Below are 17,117 nucleotides of genomic sequence, written 5' to 3' on the forward strand. Positions count from 1 at the left end.
CCTCAGACAGAGCCCATTGAAAGTACCAAGCAAGAACAAAGAAAACACAGTAAAGAGAGCATTACCAGGTGCCAGGATGGCGGAGCGGTCTAAGGCGTTGCGTTCAGGTCGCAGTCTCCCCTGGAGGCGTGGGTTCGAATCCCACCTCAGACAGAGACCATTGAAAGTACCTAGCAATAACAAAGCAAACACGGTCAAGAGAGCATTACCAGTTGCCAGGATGGCGGAGCGGTCTAAGGCCTTGCGTTCAGGACACAGTCTCCACAGGAGGCGTGGGTTCGAATCCCACCTCAGACAGAGCCCATTGAAAGTACCAAGCAATAACCAAGGAAACACGGTCAAGAGAGCATTACCAGTTGCCAGGATGGCGGAGCGGTCTAAGGCGTTGCGGTCAGGTCACAGTACCCCAGGAGGCGTGGGTTCGAATCCCACCTCAGACAGAGCCCATTGAAAGTACCAAGCAAGAACAAAGCAAACACAGTTAAAGAGAGCATTACCAGGTGCCAGGATGGCGGAGCGGTCTAAGGCGTTGCGTTCAGGTCGCAGTCTCCCCAGGAGGCGTGGGTTCGAATCCCACCTCAGACAGAGCCCATTGAAAGTACCAAGCAATAACCAAGGAAACACGGTCAAGAGAGCATTACCAGTTGCCAGGATGGCGGAGCGGTCTAAGGCTTTGCGTTCAGGTCGCAGTCTCCCCTGGAGGCGTGGGTTCGAATCCCGCCTCAGACAGAGCCCATTGAAAGTACCAAGCAAGAACAAAGCAAACACAGTCAAGAGAGCATTACCAGATGATAAGATGGCAGAGCGGTCTAAGGCGTTGCGTTCAGGTCGCAGTCTCCCCAGGAGGCGTGGGTTCAAATCCCACCTCAGACAGTGCCCATTGAAAGTACCAAGCAAGAACAAAGCAAACACAGTCAAGAGAGCATTACCAGTTGCCAGCATAGCGGAGCGGTCTAAGGCGTTGCGTCCAGGTCGCAGTCTCCACAGGAGGCGTGGGTTCGAATCCCACCTCAGACAGAGCCCATTGAAAGTACCAAGCAATAACCAAGGAAACACGGTCAAGAGAGCATTACCAGTGGCCAGGATGGCGGAGCGGTCTAAGGCGTTGCGTTCAGGTTGCAGTCTCCCCAGGAGGCGTGGGTTCGAATCCCACCTCAGACAGAGCCCATTGAAAGTACCAAGCAAGAACAAAGCAAACACAGTAAAGAGAGCATTACCAGGTGCCAGGATGGTGGAGCGGTCTAAGGCGTTGCGTTCAGGTTGCAGTCTCCCCTGGAGGCGTGGGTTCGAATCCCACCTCAGACAGAGCCCATTGAAAGTACCAAGCAAGAACAAAGGAAACACAGTCAAGAAAGCATTACCAGTTGCCAGGATGGCGGAGCGGTCTAAGGCGTTGCGTTCAGGTCGCAGTCTCCCCAGGAGGCGTGGGTTCGAATCCCACCTCAGACAGAGCCCATTGAAAGTACCAAGCAAGAACAAAGCAAACACGGTCAAGAGAGCATTACCAGTTGCCAGGATGGCGGAGCGGTCTAAGGCGTTGCGTTCAGGACGCAGTCTCCACAGGAGGCGTGGGTTCGAATCCCACCTCAGACAGAGCCCATTGAAAGTACCAAGCAATAACCAAGGAAGCACGGTCAAGAGAGCATTACCAGTTGCCAGGATGGCGGAGCGGTCTAAGGCGTTGCGGTCAGGTCACAGTCTCCCCAGGAGGCGTGGGTTCGAATCCCACCTCAGACAGAGCCCATTGAAATTACCAAGCAAGAACAAAGCAAACACAGTAAAGAGAGCATTACTAGGTGCCAGGATGGCGGAGCGGTCTAAGGCGTTGCGTTCAGGTCGCAGTCTCCCCAGGAGGCGTGGGTTCGAATCCCACCTCAGACAGAGCCCATTGAAAGTACCAAGCAAGAACAAAGCAAACACAGTCAAGAGAGCATTACCAGATGATAAGATGGCAGAGCGGTCTAAGGCGTTGCGTTCAGGTCGCAGTCTCCCCAGGAGGCGGGGGTTCAAATCCCACCTCAGACAGTGCCCATTGAAAGTACCAAGCAAGAACAAAGCAAACACAGTCAAGAGAGCATTACCAGTTGCAAGCATAGCGGAGCGGTCTAAGGCGTTGCGTTCAGGTCGCAGTCTCCACAGGAGGCGTGGGTTCGAATCCCACCTCAGACAGAGCCCATTGAAAGTACCAAGCAATAACCAAGGAAACACGGTCAAGAGAGCATTACCAGTTGCGAGGATGGCGGAGCGGTCTAAGGCGTTGCGTTCAGGTCACAGTCTCCCCAGGAGGCGTGGGTTCGAATCCCACCTCAGACAGAGCCCATTGAAAGTACCAAGCAAGAACAAAGCAAACACAGTAAAGAGAGCATTACCAGGTGCCAGGATGGCGGAGCGGTCAAAGGCGTTGCGTTCAGGTCGCAGTCTCCCCAGGAGGCGTGGGTTCAAATCCCACCTCAGACAGTGACCATTGAAAGTACCAAGCAAGAACAAAGCAAACACAGTCAAGAGAGCATTACCAGATGCCAGCATAGCGGAGCGGTCTAAGGCGTTGCGTTCAGGTCGCAGTGTCCCCAGGAGGCGTGGGTTCGAATCCCACCTCAGACAGTGCCCATTGAAAGTACCAAGCAAGAACAAAGCAAACACAGTCAAGAGAGCATTACCAGTTGCCAGGATGGCGGAGCGGTCTAAGGTGTTGCGTTCAGGTCGCAGTCTCCCCAGGAGGCGTGGGTTCGAATCCCACCTCAGACAGAGCCCATTGAAAGTACCAAGCAAGAACAAAGCAAACACATTCAAGAGAGCATTACCAGTTGCCAGGATGGCAGAGCGGTCTAAGGCGCTGCGTTCAGGTCGCAGTCTCCCCAGGAGGCGTGGGTTCAAATCCCGCAGCAGACAGAGCCCAATGAAAGTACCAAGCAAGAAGAAAGCAAAGACAGTCAAGAGAGCATTACCAGCTGCAAGGATGGCGGAGCGGTCGAAGGCGTTGCGTTCATTGTCGCAGTCTCCCCAGGAGGCGTGGGTTCGAATCCCACCTCAGACAGAGCCCATTGAAAGTACCAAGCAATGACAAAGGAAACACGGTCAAGAGAGCATTACCAGTTGCCAGGATGGCGGAGCGGTCTAAGGCGTTGCGTTCAGGTGACAGTACCCCAGGAGGCGTGGGTTCGAATCCCACCTCAGACAGAGCCCATTGAAAGTACCAAGCAAGAACAAAGCAAACACAGTAAAGAGAGCATTACCAGGTGCCAGGATGGCGGAGCGGTCTAAGGCGTTGCGTTCAGGTCGCAGTCTCCCCAGGAGGCGTGGGTTCGAATCCCAGCTCAGACAGAGCCCATTGAAAGTACCAAGCAAGAACAAAGGAAACACAGTCAAGAAAGCATTACCAGTTGCCAGGATGGCGGAGCGGTCTAAGGCGTTGCGTTCAGGACGCAGTCTCCACAGGAGGCGTGGGTTCGAATCCCACCTCAGACAGAGCCCATTGAAAGTACCAAGCAATAACCAAGGAAACACGGTCAAGAGAGCATTACCAGTTGCCAGGATGGCGGAGCGGTCTAAGGCGTTGCGGTCAGGTCACAGTCTCCCCAGAAGGCGTGGGTTCGAATCCCACCTCAGACAGAGCCCATTGAAAGTACCAAGCAAGAACAAAGCAAACACAGTAAAGAGAGCATTACCAGGTGCCAGGATGGCGGAGCGGTCTAAGGCGTTGCGTTCAGGTCGCAGTCTCCCCAGGAGGCGTGGGTTCGAATCCCACCTCAGACAGAGCCCATTGAAAGTACCAAGCAAGAACAAAGCAAACACGGTCAAGAGAGCATTACCAGTTGCCAGGATGGCGGAGCGGTCTAAGGCGTTGCGTTCAGGTCGCAGTCTCCACAGGAGGCGTGGGTTCGAATCCCACCTCAGACAGAGCCCATTGAAAGTACCAAGCAAGAACAAAGCAAACACAGTCAAGAGAGCATTACCAGTTGCCAGGATGGCGGAGCGGTCTAAGGTGTTGCGTTCAGGTCGCAGTCTCCCCAGGAGGCGTGGGTTCGAATCCCACCTCAGACAGAGCCCATTGAAAGTACCAAGCAAGAACAAAGCAAACACATTCAAGAGAGCATTACCAGTTGCCAGGATGGCAGAGCGGTCTAAGGCGCTGCGTTCAGGTCGCAGTCTCCCCAGGAGGCGTGGGTTCAAATCCCGCAGCAGACAGAGCCCAATGAAAGTACCAAGCAAGAAGAAAGCAAAGACAGTCAAGAGAGCATTACCAGCTGCAAGGATGGCGGAGCGGTCGAAGGCGTTGCGTTCATTGTCGCAGTCTCCCCAGGAGGCGTGGGTTCGAATCCCACCTCAGACAGAGCCCATTGAAAGTACCAAGCAAGAACAAAGGAAACACAGTCAAGAAAGCATTACCAGTTGCCAGGATGGCGGAGCGGTCTAAGGCGTTGCGTTCAGGTCGCAGTCTCCCCAGGAGGCGTGGGTTCGAATCCCACCTCAGACAGAGCCCATTGAAAGTACCAAGCAAGAACAAAGCAAACACGGTCAAGAGAGCATTACCAGTTGCCAGGATGGCGGAGCGGTCTAAGGCGTTGCGGTCAGGTCACAGTACCCCAGGAGGCGTGGGTTCGAATCCCACCTCAGACAGAGCCCATTGAAAGTACCAAGCAAGAACAAAGAAAACACAGTAAAGAGAGCATTACCAGGTGCCAGGATGGCGGAGCGGTCTAAGGCGTTGCGTTCAGGTCGCAGTCTCCCCTGGAGGCGTGGGTTCGAATCCCACCTCAGACAGAGACCATTGAAAGTACCTAGCAATAACAAAGCAAACACGGTCAAGAGAGCATTACCAGTTGCCAGGATGGCGGAGCGGTCTAAGGCCTTGCGTTCAGGACACAGTCTCCACAGGAGGCGTGGGTTCGAATCCCACCTCAGACAGAGCCCATTGAAAGTACCAAGCAATAACCAAGGAAACACGGTCAAGAGAGCATTACCAGTTGCCAGGATGGCGGAGCGGTCTAAGGCGTTGCGGTCAGGTCACAGTACCCCAGGAGGCGTGGGTTCGAATCCCACCTCAGACAGAGCCCATTGAAAGTACCAAGCAAGAACAAAGCAAACACAGTTAAAGAGAGCATTACCAGGTGCCAGGATGGCGGAGCGGTCTAAGGCGTTGCGTTCAGGTCGCAGTCTCCCCAGGAGGCGTGGGTTCGAATCCCACCTCAGACAGAGCCCATTGAAAGTACCAAGCAATAACCAAGGAAACACGGTCAAGAGAGCATTACCAGTTGCCAGGATGGCGGAGCGGTCTAAGGCTTTGCGTTCAGGTCGCAGTCTCCCCTGGAGGCGTGGGTTCGAATCCCGCCTCAGACAGAGCCCATTGAAAGTACCAAGCAAGAACAAAGCAAACACAGTCAAGAGAGCATTACCAGATGATAAGATGGCAGAGCGGTCTAAGGCGTTGCGTTCAGGTCGCAGTCTCCCCAGGAGGCGTGGGTTCAAATCCCACCTCAGACAGTGCCCATTGAAAGTACCAAGCAAGAACAAAGCAAACACAGTCAAGAGAGCATTACCAGTTGCCAGCATAGCGGAGCGGTCTAAGGCGTTGCGTCCAGGTCGCAGTCTCCACAGGAGGCGTGGGTTCGAATCCCACCTCAGACAGAGCCCATTGAAAGTACCAAGCAATAACCAAGGAAACACGGTCAAGAGAGCATTACCAGTGGCCAGGATGGCGGAGCGGTCTAAGGCGTTGCGTTCAGGTTGCAGTCTCCCCAGGAGGCGTGGGTTCGAATCCCACCTCAGACAGAGCCCATTGAAAGTACCAAGCAAGAACAAAGCAAACACAGTAAAGAGAGCATTACCAGGTGCCAGGATGGTGGAGCGGTCTAAGGCGTTGCGTTCAGGTTGCAGTCTCCCCTGGAGGCGTGGGTTCGAATCCCACCTCAGACAGAGCCCATTGAAAGTACCAAGCAAGAACAAAGGAAACACAGTCAAGAAAGCATTACCAGTTGCCAGGATGGCGGAGCGGTCTAAGGCGTTGCGTTCAGGTCGCAGTCTCCCCAGGAGGCGTGGGTTCGAATCCCACCTCAGACAGAGCCCATTGAAAGTACCAAGCAAGAACAAAGCAAACACGGTCAAGAGAGCATTACCAGTTGCCAGGATGGCGGAGCGGTCTAAGGCGTTGCGTTCAGGACGCAGTCTCCACAGGAGGCGTGGGTTCGAATCCCACCTCAGACAGAGCCCATTGAAAGTACCAAGCAATAACCAAGGAAGCACGGTCAAGAGAGCATTACCAGTTGCCAGGATGGCGGAGCGGTCTAAGGCGTTGCGGTCAGGTCACAGTCTCCCCAGGAGGCGTGGGTTCGAATCCCACCTCAGACAGAGCCCATTGAAATTACCAAGCAAGAACAAAGCAAACACAGTAAAGAGAGCATTACTAGGTGCCAGGATGGCGGAGCGGTCTAAGGCGTTGCGTTCAGGTCGCAGTCTCCCCAGGAGGCGTGGGTTCGAATCCCACCTCAGACAGAGCCCATTGAAAGTACCAAGCAAGAACAAAGCAAACACAGTCAAGAGAGCATTACCAGATGATAAGATGGCAGAGCGGTCTAAGGCGTTGCGTTCAGGTCGCAGTCTCCCCAGGAGGCGGGGGTTCAAATCCCACCTCAGACAGTGCCCATTGAAAGTACCAAGCAAGAACAAAGCAAACACAGTCAAGAGAGCATTACCAGTTGCAAGCATAGCGGAGCGGTCTAAGGCGTTGCGTTCAGGTCGCAGTCTCCACAGGAGGCGTGGGTTCGAATCCCACCTCAGACAGAGCCCATTGAAAGTACCAAGCAATAACCAAGGAAACACGGTCAAGAGAGCATTACCAGTTGCGAGGATGGCGGAGCGGTCTAAGGCGTTGCGTTCAGGTCACAGTCTCCCCAGGAGGCGTGGGTTCGAATCCCACCTCAGACAGAGCCCATTGAAAGTACCAAGCAAGAACAAAGCAAACACAGTAAAGAGAGCATTACCAGGTGCCAGGATGGCGGAGCGGTCAAAGGCGTTGCGTTCAGGTCGCAGTCTCCCCAGGAGGCGTGGGTTCAAATCCCACCTCAGACAGTGACCATTGAAAGTACCAAGCAAGAACAAAGCAAACACAGTCAAGAGAGCATTACCAGATGCCAGCATAGCGGAGCGGTCTAAGGCGTTGCGTTCAGGTCGCAGTGTCCCCAGGAGGCGTGGGTTCGAATCCCACCTCAGACAGTGCCCATTGAAAGTACCAAGCAAGAACAAAGCAAACACAGTCAAGAGAGCATTACCAGTTGCCAGGATGGCGGAGCGGTCTAAGGTGTTGCGTTCAGGTCGCAGTCTCCCCAGGAGGCGTGGGTTCGAATCCCACCTCAGACAGAGCCCATTGAAAGTACCAAGCAAGAACAAAGCAAACACATTCAAGAGAGCATTACCAGTTGCCAGGATGGCAGAGCGGTCTAAGGCGCTGCGTTCAGGTCGCAGTCTCCCCAGGAGGCGTGGGTTCAAATCCCGCAGCAGACAGAGCCCAATGAAAGTACCAAGCAAGAAGAAAGCAAAGACAGTCAAGAGAGCATTACCAGCTGCAAGGATGGCGGAGCGGTCGAAGGCGTTGCGTTCATTGTCGCAGTCTCCCCAGGAGGCGTGGGTTCGAATCCCACCTCAGACAGAGCCCATTGAAAGTACCAAGCAATGACAAAGGAAACACGGTCAAGAGAGCATTACCAGTTGCCAGGATGGCGGAGCGGTCTAAGGCGTTGCGTTCAGGTGACAGTACCCCAGGAGGCGTGGGTTCGAATCCCACCTCAGACAGAGCCCATTGAAAGTACCAAGCAAGAACAAAGCAAACACAGTAAAGAGAGCATTACCAGGTGCCAGGATGGCGGAGCGGTCTAAGGCGTTGCGTTCAGGTCGCAGTCTCCCCAGGAGGCGTGGGTTCGAATCCCAGCTCAGACAGAGCCCATTGAAAGTACCAAGCAAGAACAAAGGAAACACAGTCAAGAAAGCATTACCAGTTGCCAGGATGGCGGAGCGGTCTAAGGCGTTGCGTTCAGGACGCAGTCTCCACAGGAGGCGTGGGTTCGAATCCCACCTCAGACAGAGCCCATTGAAAGTACCAAGCAATAACCAAGGAAACACGGTCAAGAGAGCATTACCAGTTGCCAGGATGGCGGAGCGGTCTAAGGCGTTGCGGTCAGGTCACAGTCTCCCCAGAAGGCGTGGGTTCGAATCCCACCTCAGACAGAGCCCATTGAAAGTACCAAGCAAGAACAAAGCAAACACAGTAAAGAGAGCATTACCAGGTGCCAGGATGGCGGAGCGGTCTAAGGCGTTGCGTTCAGGTCGCAGTCTCCCCAGGAGGCGTGGGTTCGAATCCCACCTCAGACAGAGCCCATTGAAAGTACCAAGCAAGAACAAAGCAAACACGGTCAAGAGAGCATTACCAGTTGCCAGGATGGCGGAGCGGTCTAAGGCGTTGCGTTCAGGTCGCAGTCTCCACAGGAGGCGTGGGTTCGAATCCCACCTCAGACAGAGCCCATTGAAAGTACCAAGCAAGAACAAAGCAAACACAGTCAAGAGAGCATTACCAGTTGCCAGGATGGCGGAGCGGTCTAAGGTGTTGCGTTCAGGTCGCAGTCTCCCCAGGAGGCGTGGGTTCGAATCCCACCTCAGACAGAGCCCATTGAAAGTACCAAGCAAGAACAAAGCAAACACATTCAAGAGAGCATTACCAGTTGCCAGGATGGCAGAGCGGTCTAAGGCGCTGCGTTCAGGTCGCAGTCTCCCCAGGAGGCGTGGGTTCAAATCCCGCAGCAGACAGAGCCCAATGAAAGTACCAAGCAAGAACAAAGCAAACACGGTCAAGAGAGCATTACCAGTTGCCAGGATGGCGGAGCGGTCTAAGGCGTTGCGTTCAGGTCGCAGTCTCCACAGGAGGCGTGGGTTCGAATCCCACCTCAGACAGAGCCCATTGAAAGTACCAAGCAAGAACAAAGCAAACACAGTCAAGAGAGCATTACCAGTTGCCAGGATGGCGGAGCGGTCTAAGGTGTTGCGTTCAGGTCGCAGTCTCCCCAGGAGGCGTGGGTTCGAATCCCACCTCAGACAGAGCCCATTGAAAGTACCAAGCAAGAACAAAGCAAACACATTCAAGAGAGCATTACCAGTTGCCAGGATGGCAGAGCGGTCTAAGGCGCTGCGTTCAGGTCGCAGTCTCCCCAGGAGGCGTGGGTTCAAATCCCGCAGCAGACAGAGCCCAATGAAAGTACCAAGCAAGAAGAAAGCAAAGACAGTCAAGAGAGCATTACCAGCTGCAAGGATGGCGGAGCGGTCGAAGGCGTTGCGTTCATTGTCGCAGTCTCCCCAGGAGGCGTGGGTTCGAATCCCACCTCAGACAGAGCCCATTGAAAGTACCAAGCAAGAACAAAGGAAACACAGTCAAGAAAGCATTACCAGTTGCCAGGATGGCGGAGCGGTCTAAGGCGTTGCGTTCAGGTCGCAGTCTCCCCAGGAGGCGTGGGTTCGAATCCCACCTCAGACAGAGCCCATTGAAAGTACCAAGCAAGAACAAAGCAAACACGGTCAAGAGAGCATTACCAGTTGCCAGGATGGCGGAGCGGTCTAAGGCGTTGCGTTCAGGTCACAGTCTCCCCAGGAGGCGTGGGTTCGAATCCCACCTCAGACAGAGCCCATTGAAAGTACCAAGCAAGAACAAAGGAAACACAGTCAAGAAAGCATTACCAGTTGCCAGGATGGCGGAGCGGTCTAAGGCGTTGCGGTCAGGTCACAGTACCCCAGGAGGCGTGGGTTCGAATCCCACCTCAGACAGAGCCCATTGAAAGTACCAAGCAATAACCAAGGAAACACGGTCAAGAGAGCATTACCAGTGGCCAGGATGGCGGAGCGGTCTAAGGCGTTGCGTTCAGGTTGCAGTCTCCCCAGGAGGCGTGGGTTCGAATCCCACCTCAGACAGAGCCCATTGAAAGTACCAAGCAAGAACAAAGCAAACACAGTAAAGAGAGCATTACCAGGTGCCAGGATGGTGGAGCGGTCTAAGGCGTTGCGTTCAGGTTGCAGTCTCCCCTGGAGGCGTGGGTTCGAATCCCACCTCAGACAGAGCCCATTGAAAGTACCAAGCAAGAACAAAGGAAACACAGTCAAGAAAGCATTACCAGTTGCCAGGATGGCGGAGCGGTCTAAGGCGTTGCGTTCAGGTCGCAGTCTCCCCAGGAGGCGTGGGCTCGAATCCCACCTCAGACAGAGCCCATTGAAAGTACCAAGCAAGAACAAAGCAAACACGGTCAAGAGAGCATTACCAGTTGCCAGGATGGCGGAGCGGTCTAAGGCGTTGCGTTCAGGACGCAGTCTCCACAGGAGGCGTGGGTTCGAATCCCACCTCAGACAGAGCCCATTGAAAGTACCAAGCAATAACCAAGGAAACACGGTCAAGAGAGCATTACCAGTTGCCAGGATGGCGGAGCGGTCTAAGGCGTTGCGTTCAGGACGCAGTCTCCACAGGAGGCGTGGGTTCGAATCCCACCTCAGACAGAGCCCATTGAAAGTACCAAGCAATAACCAAGGAAACACAGTAAAGAGAGCATTACCAGGTGCCAGGATGGCGGAGCGGTCTAAGGCGTTGCGTTCAGGTCGCAGTCTCCCCAGGAGGCGTGGGTTCGAATCCCACCTCAGACAGAGCCCATTGAAAGTACCAAGCAAGAACAAAGCAAACACGGTCAAGAGAGCATTACCAGTTGCCAGGATGGCGGAGCGGTCTAAGGCGTTGCGTTCAGGTCGCAGTCTCCACAGGAGGCGTGGGTTCGAATCCCACCTCAGACAGAGCCCATTGAAAGTACCAAGCAAGAACAAAGCAAACACATTCAAGAGAGCATTACCAGTTGCCAGGATGGCAGAGCGGTCTAAGGCGCTGCGTTCAGGTCGCAGTCTCCCCAGGAGGCGTGGGTTCAAATCCCGCAGCAGACAGAGCCCAATGAAAGTACCAAGCAAGAAGAAAGCAAAGACAGTCAAGAGAGCATTACCAGCTGCAAGGATGGCGGAGCGGTCGAAGGCGTTGCGTTCATTGTCGCAGTCTCCCCAGGAGGCGTGGGTTCGAATCCCACCTCAGACAGAGCCCATTGAAAGTACCAAGCAAGAACAAAGGAAACACAGTCAAGAAAGCATTACCAGTTGCCAGGATGGCGGAGCGGTCTAAGGCGTTGCGTTCAGGTCGCAGTCTCCCCAGGAGGCGTGGGTTCGAATCCCACCTCAGACAGAGCCCATTGAAAGTACCAAGCAAGAACAAAGCAAACACGGTCAAGAGAGCATTACCAGTTGCCAGGATGGCGGAGCGGTCTAAGGCGTTGCGTTCAGGTCACAGTCTCCCCAGGAGGCGTGGGTTCGAATCCCACCTCAGACAGAGCCCATTGAAAGTACCAAGCAAGAACAAAGGAAACACAGTCAAGAAAGCATTACCAGTTGCCAGGATGGCGGAGCGGTCTAAGGCGTTGCGGTCAGGTCACAGTACCCCAGGAGGCGTGGGTTCGAATCCCACCTCAGACAGAGCCCATTGAAAGTACCAAGCAATAACCAAGGAAACACGGTCAAGAGAGCATTACCAGTGGCCAGGATGGCGGAGCGGTCTAAGGCGTTGCGTTCAGGTTGCAGTCTCCCCAGGAGGCGTGGGTTCGAATCCCACCTCAGACAGAGCCCATTGAAAGTACCAAGCAAGAACAAAGCAAACACAGTAAAGAGAGCATTACCAGGTGCCAGGATGGTGGAGCGGTCTAAGGCGTTGCGTTCAGGTTGCAGTCTCCCCTGGAGGCGTGGGTTCGAATCCCACCTCAGACAGAGCCCATTGAAAGTACCAAGCAAGAACAAAGGAAACACAGTCAAGAAAGCATTACCAGTTGCCAGGATGGCGGAGCGGTCTAAGGCGTTGCGTTCAGGTCGCAGTCTCCCCAGGAGGCGTGGGCTCGAATCCCACCTCAGACAGAGCCCATTGAAAGTACCAAGCAAGAACAAAGCAAACACGGTCAAGAGAGCATTACCAGTTGCCAGGATGGCGGAGCGGTCTAAGGCGTTGCGTTCAGGACGCAGTCTCCACAGGAGGCGTGGGTTCGAATCCCACCTCAGACAGAGCCCATTGAAAGTACCAAGCAATAACCAAGGAAACACGGTCAAGAGAGCATTACCAGTTGCCAGGATGGCGGAGCGGTCTAAGGCGTTGCGGTCAGGTCACAGTCTCCACAGGAGGCGTGGGTTCGAATCCCACCTCAGACAGAGCCCATTGAAAGTACCAAGCAAGAACAAAGCAAACACAGTAAAGAGAGCATTACCAGGTGCCAGGATGGCGGAGCGGTCTAAGGCGTTGCGTTCAGGTCGCAGTCTCCCCAGGAGGCGTGGGTTCGAATCCCACCTCAGACAGAGCCCATTGAAAGTACCAAGCAAGAACAAAGCAAACACGGTCAAGAGAGCATTACCAGTTGCCAGGATGGCGGAGCGGTCTAAGGCGTTGCGTTCAGGTCGCAGTCTCCACAGGAGGCGTGGGTTCGAATCCCACCTCAGACAGAGCCCATTGAAAGTACCAAGCAAGAACAAAGCAAACACAGTCAAGAGAGCATTACCAGTTGCCAGGATGGCGGAGCGGTCTAAGGTGTTGCGTTCAGGTCGCAGTCTCCCCAGGAGGCGTGGGTTCGAATCCCACCTCAGACAGAGCCCATTGAAAGTACCAAGCAAGAACAAAGCAAACACATTCAAGAGAGCATTACCAGTTGCCAGGATGGCAGAGCGGTCTAAGGCGCTGCGTTCAGGTCGCAGTCTCCCCAGGAGGCGTGGGTTCAAATCCCGCAGCAGACAGAGCCCAATGAAAGTACCAAGCAAGAAGAAAGCAAAGACAGTCAAGAGAGCATTACCAGCTGCAAGGATGGCGGAGCGGTCGAAGGCGTTGCGTTCATTGTCGCAGTCTCCCCAGGAGGCGTGGGTTCGAATCCCACCTCAGACAGAGCCCATTGAAAGTACCAAGCAAGAACAAAGGAAACACAGTCAAGAAAGCATTACCAGTTGCCAGGATGGCGGAGCGGTCTAAGGCGTTGCGTTCAGGTCGCAGTCTCCCCAGGAGGCGTGGGTTCGAATCCCACCTCAGACAGAGCCCATTGAAAGTACCAAGCAAGAACAAAGCAAACACGGTCAAGAGAGCATTACCAGTTGCCAGGATGGCGGAGCGGTCTAAGGCGTTGCGTTCAGGTCACAGTCTCCCCAGGAGGCGTGGGTTCGAATCCCACCTCAGACAGAGCCCATTGAAAGTACCAAGCAAGAACAAAGGAAACACAGTCAAGAAAGCATTACCAGTTGCCAGGATGGCGGAGCGGTCTAAGGCGTTGCGGTCAGGTCACAGTACCCCAGGAGGCGTGGGTTCGAATCCCACCTCAGACAGAGCCCATTGAAAGTACCAAGCAAGAACAAAGCAAACACAGTTAAAGAGAGCATTACCAGGTGCCAGGATGGCGGAGCGGTCTAAGGCGTTGCGTTCAGGTCGCAGTCTCCCCAGGAGGCGTGGGTTCGAATCCCACCTCAGACAGAGCCCATTGAAAGTACCAAGCAATAACCAAGGAAACACGGTCAGGAGAGCATTACCAGTTGCCAGGATGGCGGAGCGGTCTAAGGCTTTGCGTTCAGGTCGCAGTCTCCCCTGGAGGCGTGGGTTCGAATCCCGCCTCAGACAGAGCCCATTGAAAGTACCAAGCAAGAACAAAGCAAACACAGTCAAGATATCATTACCAGATGATAAGATGGCAGAGCGGTCTAAGGCGTTGCGTTCAGGTCGCAGTCTCCCCAGGAGGCGTGGGTTCAAATCCCACCTCAGACAGTGCCCATTGAAAGTACCAAGCAAGAACAAAGCAAACACAGTCAAGAGAGCATTACCAGTTGCCAGCATAGCGGAGCGGTCTAAGGCGTTGCGTCCAGGTCGCAGTCTCCACAGGAGGCGTGGGTTCGAATCCCACCTCAGACAGAGCCCATTGAAAGTACCAAGCAATAACCAAGGAAACACGGTCAAGAGAGCATTACCAGTGGCCAGGATGGCGGAGCGGTCTAAGGCGTTGCGTTCAGGTTGCAGTCTCCCCAGGAGGCGTGGGTTCGAATCCCACCTCAGACAGAGCCCATTGAAAGTACCAAGCAAGAACAAAGCAAACACAGTAAAGAGAGCATTACCAGGTGCCAGGATGGTGGAGCGGTCTAAGGCGTTGCGTTCAGGTTGCAGTCTCCCCTGGAGGCGTGGGTTCGAATCCCACCTCAGACAGAGCCCATTGAAAGTACCAAGCAAGAACAAAGGAAACACAGTCAAGAAAGCATTACCAGTTGCCAGGATGGCGGAGCGGTCTAAGGCGTTGCGTTCAGGTCGCAGTCTCCCCAGGAGGCGTGGGCTCGAATCCCACCTCAGACAGAGCCCATTGAAAGTACCAAGCAAGAACAAAGCAAACACGGTCAAGAGAGCATTACCAGTTGCCAGGATGGCGGAGCGGTCTAAGGCGTTGCGTTCAGGACGCAGTCTCCACAGGAGGCGTGGGTTCGAATCCCACCTCAGACAGAGCCCATTGAAAGTACCAAGCAATAACCAAGGAAACACGGTCAAGAGAGCATTACCAGTTGCCAGGATGGCGGAGCGGTCTAAGGCGTTGCGGTCAGGTCACAGTCTCCCCAGGAGGCGTGGGTTCGAATCCCACCTCAGACAGAGCCCATTGAAATTACCAAGCAAGAACAAAGCAAACACAGTAAAGAGAGCATTACTAGGTGCCAGGATGGCGGAGCGGTCTAAGGCGTTGCGTTCAGGTCGCAGTGTCCCCAGGAGGCGTGGGTTCGAATCCCACCTCAGACAGTGCCCATTGAAAGTACCAAGCAAGAACAAAGCAAACACAGTCAAGAGAGCATTACCAGTTGCCAGGATGGCGGAGCGGTCTAAGGTGTTGCGTTCAGGTCGCAGTCTCCCCAGGAGGCGTGGGTTCGAATCCCACCTCAGACAGAGCCCATTGAAAGTACCAAGCAAGAACAAAGCAAACACATTCAAGAGAGCATTACCAGTTGCCAGGATGGCAGAGCGGTCTAAGGCACTGCGTTCAGGTCGCAGTCTCCCCAGGAGGCGTGGGTTCAAATCCCGCAGCAGACAGAGCCCAATGAAAGTACCAAGCAAGAAGAAAGCAAAGACAGTCAAGAGAGCATTACCAGCTGCAAGGATGGCGGAGCGGTCGAAGGCGTTGCGTTCAGGTCGCAGTCTCCCCAGGAGGCGTGGGTTCGAATCCCACCTCAGACAGAGCCCATTGAAAGTACTAAGCAATGACAAAGGAAACACGGTCAAGAGAGCATTACCAGTTGCCAGGATGGCGGAGCGGTAAGGCGTTGCGTTCAGGTGACAGTCTCCCCAGGAGACGTGGGTTCGAATCCCACCTCAGACAGAGCCCATTGAAAGTACCAAGCAAGAACAAAGCAAACACAGTAAAGAGAGCATTACCAGGTGCCAGGATGGCGGAGCAGTCTAAGGCGTTGCGTTCAGGTCGCAGTCTCCCCTGGAGGCGTGGGTTCGAATCCCACCTCAGACAGAGACCATTGAAAGTACCTAGCAATAACAAAGCAAACACGGTCAAGACAGCATTACCAGTTGCCAGGATGGCGGAGCGGTCTAAGGCCTTGCGTTCAGGACACAGTCTCCACAGGAGGCGTGGGTTCGAATCCCACCTCAGACAGAGCCCATTGAAAGTACCAAGCAATAACCAAGGAAACACGGTCAAGAGAGCATTACCAGTTGCCAGGATGGCGGAGCGGTCAAAGGCGTTGCGGTCAGGTCACAGTACCCCAGGAGGCGTGGGTTCGAATCCCACCTCAGACAGAGCCCATTGAAAGTACCAAGCAAGAACAAAGCAAACACAGTAAAGAGAGCATTACCAGGTGCCAGGATGGCGGAGCGGTCTAAGGCGTTGCGTTCAGGTCGCAGTCTCCCCAGGAGGCGTGGGTTCGAATCCCACCTCAGACAGAGCCCATTGAAAGTACCAAGCAAGAACAAAGGAAACACAGTCAAGAGAGCATTACCAGTTGCCAGGATGGCGGAGCGGTCTAAGGCTTTGCGTTCAGGTCGCAGTCTCCCCTGGAGGCGTGGGTTCGAATCCCGCCTCAGACAGAGCCCATTGAAAGTACCAAGCAAGAACAAAGCAAACACAGTCAAGAGAGCATTACCAGATGATAAGATGGCAGAGCGGTCTAAGGCGTTGCGTTCAGGTCGCAGTCTCCCCAGGAGGCGTGGGTTCAAATCCCACCTCAAGAGAGCATTACCAGCTGCAAGGATGGCGGAGCGGTCGAAGGCGTTGCGTTCAGGTCGCAGTCTCCCCAGGAGGCGTGGGTTCGAATCCCACCTCAGACAGAGCCCATTGAAAGTACCAAGCAATGACAAAGGAAACACGGTCAAGAGAGCATTACCAGTTGCCAGGATGGCGGAGCGGTCTAAGGCGTTGCGTTCAGGTGACAGTCTCCCCAGGAGGCGTGGGTTCGAATCCCACCTCAGACAGAGCCCATTGAAAGTACCAAGCAAGAACAAAGCAAACACAGTAAAGAGAGCATTACCAGGTGCCAGGATGGCGGAGCGGTCTAAGGCGTTGCGTTCAGGTGACAGTCTCCCCAGGAGGCGTGGGTTCGAATCCCACCTCAGACAGAGCCCATTGAAAGTACCTAGCAATAACAAAGCAAACACGGTCAAGAGAGCATTACCAGTTGCCAGGATGGCGGAGCGGTCTAAGGCATTGCGTTCAGGTCGCAGTCTCCCCAGGAGGCGTGGGTTCGAATCCCACCTCAGACAGAGCCCATTGAAAGTACCAAGCAATAACCAAGGAAACACAGACAAGAGAGCATTACCAGTTGCCAGGATGGCAGAGCGGTCTAAGGCGTTGCGGTCAGGTCACAGTCTCCCCAGGAGGCGTGGGTTCGAATCCCACCTCAGACAGAGCCCATTGAAAGTACCAAGCAATAACCAAGGAAACACGGTCAAGAGAGCATTACCAGTGGCCAGGATGGCGGAGCGGTCTAAGGCGTTGCGTTCAGGTTGCAGTCTCCCCAGGAGGCGTGGGTTCGAATCCCACCTCAGACAGAGCCCATTGAAAGTACCAAGC

This window comes from Idiotropiscis lumnitzeri, unplaced genomic scaffold (genome assembly GCF_059441095.1).
Source record: "Idiotropiscis lumnitzeri isolate Australia: NSW breed Sydney's pygmy pipehorse unplaced genomic scaffold, RoL_Ilum_1.0 HiC_scaffold_28, whole genome shotgun sequence".
Taxonomy (NCBI): Eukaryota; Metazoa; Chordata; class Actinopteri; order Syngnathiformes; family Syngnathidae; genus Idiotropiscis; species Idiotropiscis lumnitzeri.